Raw genomic sequence first — 11410 nt, forward strand, 5'->3', positions numbered from 1 at the left:
AATTACCACAATGCGTTTGTTTCAATATTCCCCCCCCCGACCATGAAGGTCGTTGTTGCCCCTCCCAACCTTTGTATTTTATACTGGTATATAGTGCATTTTGTCATAAATTATATAAGATAAGAGGGCATCCAATTAGTGCTGGGATTGTCGAATATAAGTTGTGACGCTTTCTGTGGTGTTTAAAAAAACAGCCATTATTTATTTGAGATGTATTACAAATAAAGATGTTATTAATGTCTTATTAATATTTAGTAGTTTATTTTGAAAGATGTCGCAACATATATTAGGTTATTCTATGGTATTGTTGAATTGGGATACAATATTAATCTATATTACGTCTGGTGTCCGAGAACACAAATGCCCGGTACTTGAACAATCAGACACATTCCGAACGAAAATAAACGGTTGCTAACAACAAAGTTAAAGTTTTTTTTTTAATGACACTTTATCGAGGTCCGTTCGTGTTTGTTGTGTGACATTTTATGCTACGAGTACGCGTAAATTGTTGGGGATCTTTGAGGATTAGCCCGGGAACACCTTGTGACCCACGTAAAGTAAATCTGTCGAACAAGATTCGAAATCCAAACACTAAATTTAAACGAAGGAAACAAAGACGTTTGATAGCACTGGAAATTGTAATTTAAACATTTATAGGACACATTTCCCGCAATTCACGATGACGTCCGTGGTATTCCCAGAACATCAATAAGCTTCGAAGTATAACCCCGGAATGCAACTTTAAAGGTGGTCGTCGCGCAGCGCGTCTTCGAATTTCATGTAAAAAAAACATGTATATTACATGCGCTGTGTAGGTCGCGATGAGTCCCATACCAAACAGAAAGCGGCACGATGACCACCGCCCCACCCCTACAAGATTGTTATTTGTTTTTACCTTAATTGCAGTATAGAACCAAAATGACCTACGTGTGATAGCAACTGTGCAAGGTAAAACGATACAGGTTGTGTACATATAAACATAACCTAGACAGTTGGAAGATTATTTCCCTGTGTCATTTGGTGCCACGTCGTACACTTTGACCCTAGACCCTACAGTATATTGTAGGATCAATGCTTTGAATGAATATTGCGTCATACGAATACTCTTGACTCGGTTTATTTGTCTCTTTATTAAATTGCAAATTATTGTAATTTTGGGAATAATGCTGAAAATATCGAGTCAATTACGAGGATAATGTATCAAGATTGATAGAGGGTTCTCAGGATATTTTGAATGTATTGTTCGTGTAAGAACGGGTAGTTTTCATGTATTAAGTTATATTCTTTTTTATTACTGAATTGTATAAATAGGAAAAAAAAATTATGTATGTTGCAGAAATGTGGGGTCCAGGCAGACTGAGAAAGTTCATCTGAAGTTGTATAAGAATTTTCCCGGATCGACTTGCTCAAAATACGACCAACGAAGCAGTTCTGGCCGAGCGCGGAGGTATCTGAGTTTAAAATTTGCAAATTCAATGGTCAAATGATTTAAATACTGCTTAATGCCAGGGAATAGAATACTTAGACATGCATATAAATTAATGTATAATATTGATGAAAAAGTAGGAGGTCTTGTGTCACAATAATATTGAGAGTGGGAGGTTGTGTAATATATGCTATTCACATGTTGCTTGAGATTGGAACGAGAAAGAGTTTGGAATGTTGGTGTGTGATGTGTTGTGGTCCGGGGAGGTATGTTCTAATAAAAACTTAAACTCCGATATTGTAATTTTAAAACATTACTTGAACCAGAAAAATATTGGATATCTCAGAACTATATGACCAGCCACTGACACCGTGAAAATACATATCCAAATGAAAACTGTTTAGAAGGTATCAAGTACAAGTTTCATTTTATACTGGTATGCCAGTGCATAAGAATATATCAAAATATAACTAGTTGCTTACAACGGTCAACAAATTCAACTCAACCTGGTGACTACAGATTCTGATAAAGCTAAATTTAGAATGTTTGTAATGGAATTTATGGACAAAAAGATAATATTACAAAATGAATTTTAATTTATTCTACCATAGTTTTGCAAAAATAATTAATAATTTAATTTATTAATTGTGTTTTCTGTGTCGAAGGCAGATATGTAGTTACATCGTGATCGCAGACTTGAACCAAAAACACATACAAAGATGAGTGACCAACACGCTATAGTATACTGTTTACATAAAACTTGTTCCCGAGCGTTTTAAAACATATCCCCGTCCACGAGAACTATTATTTACCTGTCGTCATGGATGTAAGCATGTCTGCAATTAACGGATAAATTGTAAGTTGTAGTCGCTATGAAAGGGTTCGTACCTAGCCTGTTTAATTAAATCACTCGTATGTGAAATTACCTATTCAACGACACCGGACACAAACACCAACACTGGGACACGTTTATTAAACAAAAATAACAATACAATGATGTTTAAGTTGAACACCAGTTTTTACAGCGCTGTCTTACTGTTGACAATGTAAATACACAATGCGGCCCTAGAATTCCTGTTCCATTTCAAGTTTGAGGAGAATTATATATTACAGGTAATAATCAGAAGTTGTGAGTCAGGCCGCGCGGCTAGTACCGCATAGCTGTAGTTAGTGATACCGCTGTTCTGGTGATAGCGATAGCTTTATCTGAAATCATTTAATTTATCCATCACAAAAACAAAAGAATTTCCGAATAACGGTAATATCAACAATTAATAGAATATGTGTATTAATTATTAATGTGATCAAATATCACGTGGGATATCAATTATCTCCAGATTTATAAAACTTAAACCTGAGTTGATTTTAAAAGGCATAATATTACTTCCAATACCCGAGTTTATCGCTTCACTCATACTCCACATTTCACAGCGAACCAACAAATAATTTACCCTGAATTAACCAAGATGCCGTCTTTGAAAACAATTTGATCATCCGCTCTGTAACCAAGGGTTGAAACAAAATATAGTAGAGCTTAAATGTTCATAAACTTGAACTCTTTGGAAACAACTATTCGTTCTATTATGTCAAAAACACCCTTGACCTTATATACTTGCACCTCTTCTTAGTCCAAAGTTTCACCTTCAGTTTCATAAAATCGTCATCGTGTTGAGAGAAAACGTGACTCTAAGGAGGGAGAAATAAAACGCTGATTCTATAAAAACAAATTAAACTACCCAATCCCTTCTTTTGACCCACAACTGAATACCAGTTTCTAGAATATATAGTATCTTTAACGATTTGGTTTAGATTAAAGTTTTGATTCGATTCACATACACCCCGCGGTAACACAAAGTTAATATAAAGGAATGCACGACATTCTTAATAAAAATGTTCCCATCTTTGCACTATACCTCTAGTGTACATTTCAACAACCAAATATCGCGTTCCCACTAAATTGTCGGTAAACACAAAGACATGCGAGAAGAAGTGTAAATTGGAACACGTGCTCGAGACTATTTCGTTCCTTATTTATAAGATTATTCGTTACAGGGTCAATATCGAGGAGAGTGTTTGTTCGGGGTTCACTGTCAACATAACAGCCTCGACACAGTATTAACTCGAGATTAGCACGAATAATTAAACCACTTAACGGAATTATTAACGGAATAATTGCGTTAGATCATCGTTTTCCTTAAATGCGTAGAAGTATTTAACAGTGGAATACCGGCTTATACCATTAGCTATGGCAAGTGAACTAGTCTTGTCAACACAACTACAATGAAACCGTGTCAACACTTAAAAAATTTGAACCCATGACTCTAGAATTGAGAAAAGTAAGGCTGTTTTTTCATGGCGCCTACACGTTAACACGACTGTCATTTCCAGAGTTGTTTTCTGTGGAATGAACACACACTATTCAAGCCATATAGTTGTTGATTTCCTTGGATTAATGTTATCTGCGCATGCTTCAAGTTGGTTTCAACTATCACTCCACAGGTTGTTGTTTGTCGTTGGTGCAGCCCGCAATACAGCCACGATATTTGCAAGTAATTTAATATGAGATTTTTCACCCACGCGTGATAACATGTATCGCTTGGATACCATCGAGTGAAAGGTCGAAAATCGACCTATGGTCTCAGAGTAATCCGTCACACAAAAAATAAAACGGAGAATTTAACTAAAGCCATTCATGCATCCACTACGCATGCGTTAATATTCGATCGTCCCCCATACGCGAAACAGGCAAGAACACCTTATAGTATACGAACGTCAAACAACGACTCAACAACTCATGCCATGACAGGGATTTGATAAAATACCATATATTATGAGAGAGAGAAAGACAGCAGTGCACAGGTGAAGGGAACTATCTGAAGGACAAAGTCCGAACGCATACTGGATTCCGCCAGACGTACTGTCGTCCACCTACCACTTCAGGATACATTGTCCGGTACATTTCAGGTAAGAGTGTACATTTCACTGGCCACTAGAAATGTTACTACATGATCACTCATCTGAAACTAACACACTCTCTTGTTCACCCGAAGTGAAAACACACCAGATACGGTTTAGTGGTGTTGTGCGCAGTTCTTGCACTAAGTCGTGTTTTTCTTTCACATATGTAGGTTGTTTTAACTCGCAAGCACCACGCATAAGCCAAGGCGTGTTGTCCGTAGTAAATACAGACAACCTTCAAAACCAATATATAGAAATAACAAGATGATTTCGGCAACATAAACTAAGCCAGATTAGAAGTCATATTCAATCGGGTAAGGCATTTAAAGTTAGAATAATCGGGATTTTAAACACAGAGCCAGCTGCTGAATTATATTATACCTAAATGGACAAGCTTTTTACGGTGCATATTGGTGGCGTCTAACGCAATTAAACGACAGTCTCGCCATCAGACCAAGACAACGACCACACCGACTGTCTGTTCGACCGACTGACTGACTGACTGACTGACTGACTCGGTTGGTTTCTATTAAACCACTAAATGCTATAGTCCTGTATATGCGAGGTAATTAGGAACAGTAAATTTAGTTTCAGCTCAATAGATAAGCATTGTTATTGTGACGTGATACGGTCGTATTTTTAAAATGTCCACAATGGTGCCTACATGATATACGTACACAGAGGAGAGTTAGTTTGTCAGGCAGTCACCTACACGACAATATTTACACAACCTTTATACCTTACACGTGAAAATAAAATCCCCATGGCCATTATCTAGTATGTGTGTACAGATTTCCAGCTTAGGATATTTTTCATTGGTGCATAATCGAATTATTCCGAGTGAGTAGACAAAAAAATGTCCAAATAGAACGGATTGTAAACACGCCGAGTGTAGCATTGTGCTCTTGTCAAGAGTTGCAATTTGTTAGTTTCTGTCTTCCACACTTTCTTGCCAATATTTTCATTGAATTATCTCATGAACTATCGCATTTTAAAGAAGGACAGCTCCGAATCCCGTGTGTGTGTTTATGTGAACACCCAAACCGTGACGTACTGTGGATATAACGGCGTCCGCCATTTTTGTGAACTCCCACCATGCGTGGATCACGAGCGTGTTCAATAACAACATGTTGAGTTTCACATTTGCAGTGAAATGATAATCGCCTTACGCGTGGCAGAAATGAAATGTCGTACTTAAGAATAAATATCACAATTTGCATTCTGTTAAACTGATAATTACTACAATCTATTATAAACAATTGTGAGCGGCCACTGTTAAATGTTGCCGATCGTGAACAAAAAAATCCCAAATGTGTAACGGGTGCAGGCGTGCAGGCGTACAACCAAAGTGATGTACCTCAACAAATGTTCTTTTCATGATGAAATACAATTTACAAGTTTAGAAAGTTCGCTGACTAATTTAGTAGTGGAGTAGTGGAAATTAAAATCTGCCCTATGGCTAGATAATTTCTTAACTCCCAGAATTGCATGATTTGTTTTGCCTATTCCTTGGATATTTTGGGAGGTCCGGTCCCTGCCACATTGTTTTTTATGGCATTTCCCAAGTATTTCCCTTTTCACGAGATATTTCTGTGAACAGTTACTTCCATCCAGACATTTACACTTATGCCGGTTTTTTTTATGTGTCGACCAACATGATAACGCACGAAAAGGACAATAAATGCCATGCTTGCGAACATTATGTGTGTATTCAATTGAATATTCTTGCTTTTATCAACAAATTGAACAAATCTACAAAGAGTAACACATAATGCATTAGCATAAAATTGACGTGTATTTTGTTGAGAAATAATGTAACCACACTCACTAAAATTAATGAAACAAAATTAACAACACACAAATGGAATAAAACAAAAACAAACAAAAAACTAAACCAAAAAAACATACTTTTACAACTATAGTCGCACTATTTGAATCAGTCATGTGTGTATGTCTCCATATTTGACTTGTTTTGTCAGAAGTAACCATGACCCGTGAAGGTCATTATTGGATGTATGCAATTAATCATTCATAGATTTACGAAATGTCGTTGTCGAAGGTGTGTAAATGAGGCGTATATTATAAAAGTATCACTCCGTAAGTGTCACTCCACTTAGCTGTTAACAGGGAAGTTCATTTTATTTTTGTCAATTATGTATCGGATACAATTTACCGTGCCTATATTAAGATGAATTATTGCGATATTGTTATTATTCTTTTTTAAACCATAAAATAAAACAGTAAATAAAGTATTTTGAAGTGCAAAATGTGATTAAGAAATACGAAATTGTTATGTAATTCATAATGGTTCTCTGTCATTGTACTGCCAAGATGCATTTCCGAATCGGTGACTGTATGATGTTTTCATGATAAACATGCTACTGTATCTTGAACACTCGAGCGGATGCTGTAAGATGAAGGTGTGAAATGATATCTTGAACTTTGATCGGAGTTTTGATTGCTAAGTACCTCTGAGTACACTGAACAACGCCACTTTTTTATATTACTAAACGTTGGTATAAAATACATCTAAGCGATTATAAAAACAAAAAATAGTGAAGTCCTAGTTTTTTCGTAGTCGTGGTCCGTATGGACCAATCTTTGTCATTGAACTATTTAAAAGTTCAGTAGTGGACTTGGTCGAAGAATTGTAGTCATGGTCGTGCTTTGTAGAGACAATTCTATCCTCACCATTACCCGTCTCTGCTGCATGCCATACCAAACCATCGCCAGACATTGCAAAGTCGGATTAAAATCTGATGAACTGTACGGCGTTTATTTTTTCATTTTATATATTTGACCTAATTTTTACTATACTTTTTATTATTTCGAAATTTGTTGCTGTTAAAATAAAATAAAATAAAATATATGAAAATAAATATAATACATATTTAAAAAAAGCTTTTACTTTCATCATAATAGCGAGGAAACCGGGGAATTATTCTTCACATTCAGTAGTAGCCACTCTGACTCCTACCAAATCATTCGATTAAAGGTGACTTCTCACGTACATTGGTGATATCAACTCACGGACTGCAGCTGGGAAAACAGACAGTTAACCCCGTTGACACGGCTGGTGTACAGAATATCATTGAGTCTTATCGGAACGCGAATAGTAAAACGTGCAAGACAATAGCTTTCTAGGGATTACTGAACACCAGACAAGACGAATCTAAACTCCCGTTAGTTTGACTATTGACATGCACGGTTCATATTGGGACAACACACCGCGTTGACGGGCAGGTGGATCGCATTAAGCGTTTTAAAGTTAAAATCGAGCCTGGCAAATATTAAAGTGATTCTAGGCAAAAAGAAGATTTTTTTTTTACAAAGTAAGCTCACTCGAATGGGGGTGAGAAGTTGACACCATTTTAGAATAATAGCGCTGTTTTGTGTCCGATCGATTTCTGAATCAGTGGCAGTAAAGTACCGGCAGTGGGAGCTTGAATTTCAGTGTGCCTTCGGCCGTGGACAACGCGAAACGTATGCTGTTGTTCTTTGACGTTTTAGTGGTAGAAAGAAATACACACAGTAACAACAACCCATTGCCATTATAAATGAACACAAGTATACGATATCGTAAAATATCTCTTTTATCGTAGTTCAAGACTTAAGAAATGTTAGAGGATGTCACTCGTACATGCGGAACAAGGTCCCACTTGATTAAAACAAGAGAACTTCATAGCGTCATATAACCACTGTATCAAAACAAAGATTTTTTTTAAATATCACGCCTTTGAAAACTTGAAATCCAAAACAATTTTACATCTTCCTTCAGCAGCATAGTATGACTGCAATACGCATTTGACGCGTGGAGGCGAATTGGTATTGTTGCACGTCTTTTATACTAACTACTCAAAGTACGGCGAATCGAAGTATTGCATTGTTGATGGCCAGGTGTTCACTTGAAATAGCACCAACATTACCGATACGTTAAATAACTGGCACAACGCTATGACAACGTAAATGTTCATCCGCTGTGGCAGTAGTAAGTTCCATCTATTGGTTTTCTTAAGCATATATTTACATCTAAGCAAAAAGTTAAAATAGTCGAAATAAGAATAAATTGTCAAAGTGAGTTTTGTTCCGGGATTAAACATGTTTGTTCTGGTATGATCAATGTTAGGATTTTGAAAGCAGAGAGTTGACTGAATGTGTCGTCATTGACACGAGTCTATCAGCTCGATGTGAGAACAATGTGGAATGAAATCTTTTTGCGTTTTTCCCACGAACTTCTCCTTAGTCTATGGTTTCTCCGACGAACGACTTGATTCGTGTTCATTCGCGGCAGTTCACGAGAAATCTCTAAAACCGATGCCACTTAGATTAGAAGAATTGGAATCTCGAAAGGACAAACTGACATGTGGTCCACTCCTTTTGTCTCGAGGAAAATAGCTAAGGACCAAAAGGGCGAGAACACCCATTAGTCATAACTTGTCGTGGACCACTGCACCTGGACAGGCGGTAAAGAGTGAAAGACCCGTATATGGAGGTTTGAAGACGAAGCATCTTATATATCGAGCGTAATTACAGTAAGGCGGAATTGTACACGTGAAGTGTTCCGAGTTATTTATCCTGCACAATAGATTGTCTAGGAGTGGAGTCTGAGATGGTCAGATAGAGTACACAGCTAGGCGCGATGTGTGAATAAAACTTGAAGTGGCACGCTAAGAGGAGATGAGAGGAACACAATACATGTACATATTATGTATTTTAGCAACCGTCCTTGGATAAACCAAGATATGACAATAGAAGCGCCCGAATTAATTGTTTTTTTCTTTATTTAATAGTATTTTGTGTTAGATATTGATGTAAAATTATTTATGTAGGGGGTGTAATTAGGACAAGGGTGTAAACACACTCAAAAGTGATGTTTTTATTTCATGCATGAGCACCAAACACGTATTGTCCATCAGTACATGTTTTCCCATCTTTGCAGTTTAATAGGTGTTAAATTACAGTAACGTCCTTATATTGCCCCGAGGTTGGACTAGGTAATTGGTTATTCGGGATTTGAGTTAATTTTCTGATGTAAGCTTCTAACGTGCACAGCAAAACTGATACACTCTAAAAGTATGATGAGATAACAGTTACATCAGCGCTGATTTATAAACAATTAATTGTATTTTTGCATTCACAACTTCCATTGGCGTTTTATGTTTTATCGCTAGACACCGCTCTTATAATTAATTTAGCCATACAGTGATCTGTATTAATGTCACTATTGGCATTTTCAGTGACCAGTATCTCAACTTGAATATATTATGTCTATCACGTATAAAGTGTGTTGACACGGCGGTAAGCATAGAGCGGATTTCAGGACAAAACCAAAAAAGTGAATTTCTATATAATTGCGACTCAGAATGATTAAAGTGGTGGGGGCGGAGTGGCAGTTGTCACAAATGAAACGATGCTTCAATCCATCACGACACGGCTCTTTGCATATAGTATATCGTGTGGAACCAGCCGGGGCTAATCGATGGTCTGTAGGGGGTAGTTCGATGCAAACTGGCGTTGTGGGTGAGTGGTCAAGGGGGGACCCAGATAGGAGAACTAGGGTGAAAAACGGCCCAACAATTTTATTTCGTGGTTCGCGTTTTTACTAATCGTTGTTGAAATACGAATTACATTTTTCTACGGCGTCCACTTTGTACATTATTTATAATAAGAATCTTTTCATCAATTACTCCCCGGTATTACGATTCTTTTGAAGATATGTTGTATTCTTCATAGAGACACTTGAATGTCTTGCCTTACAAACAGTTGCCCCGGTGAACACGATTGGGCTGAGTGAGCTCAATCGTAAAATATCTATATGAAACGATAACGTATTTAGTCAGCGTTGTGTTTTTCTATAACACTTGTGATACCGATAGCAATAACGGAAATCTGGTTGAGTCGAAGCATCTATAGAAAACATAATTTGATACGTCGAAAAAAAATGGCAACATATAAGCTGCTCTCTGATTGGTCTAACTGTTAGGTGTTATGTTTGGGTATCCAATCAGGCAGGCGCGGGCGGACGAACATATCAGTCATAACTATGTATATAGTCTATTACATTTATCAATTTGTAAGTGAATGATAATTGTACAAATCATTGCAATATTCGTGACAAGATATGCTATATCTTTTAATATTTGACCCTGATATGAACTTAAAAAGCGTTATTTGTTTTGTGTATTTCGATCTTTCAGCATGCCAACGACATCATGAACTCAGCAATTGTGATCTTAAGAATCCTAGTCATAATTTTTTACAAAATTGGTCATAAATCGCATGACAATGTTCATTTGTTTATTATGTACAATCATGTAACTATGTCCCATGGTACAATGAAATAACATTATTTTGTGTGTTACGTATGCAAATATTTCATGAAAATTGCTATTTTTAGAAGAATTCCATAGAACACAATGTTAAAGAAAAATTGCATTTTTTGACTCTTTTTAAAACCCAGGATAAAAAATTCAGAACAACAAAAAGTACTCCATCATTAAAAATATATGATTTTTTCAGCCCATGTCACCAGGCTAGATTTTGAGATATTGCATAATATCTCTGCCATAGGAAACTGTGGTAAAAGTGTTATAATATTGTCAAAATGGCGACTTTCCACTAAAGGACAACCATCAATTTCTCAAAAAAAAGGCTGGTGACCCCCAACATTTTTTAGGTCAACATCTTTATATTGCCTTGGTGTACAATTTATTGCAAAATGAATAAATTCTTTTTTTTAATTTATGAGTAGGCTTCCACCTTAAGAACGTGGTTTTTATATTCCTTTCTAAGTATGAACGGGAAATATCAAGGATAAGCCGTTTCTGTAATGTTTGTCAACACCGTAAGTCAAATGCTTCGATAGACAAATTTCAGAAGATTGCTATAAAGGGATTAAACCTCGCTCTGTTTGTTCTCGTTGAGCAATATTGTCGTAATAAAATTACATTTGTCCGACAAGCATTTTCTAAACATCTTCTTTTTCATGAATGAAATACACATCAGATTAAATTATATTGACTTTTG

The sequence above is a fragment of the Saccoglossus kowalevskii genome, chromosome 4 (genome assembly GCF_978046115.1).
Source record: "Saccoglossus kowalevskii chromosome 4, keSacKowa6.1, whole genome shotgun sequence".
NCBI classification, from domain to species: domain Eukaryota; kingdom Metazoa; phylum Hemichordata; class Enteropneusta; family Harrimaniidae; genus Saccoglossus; species Saccoglossus kowalevskii.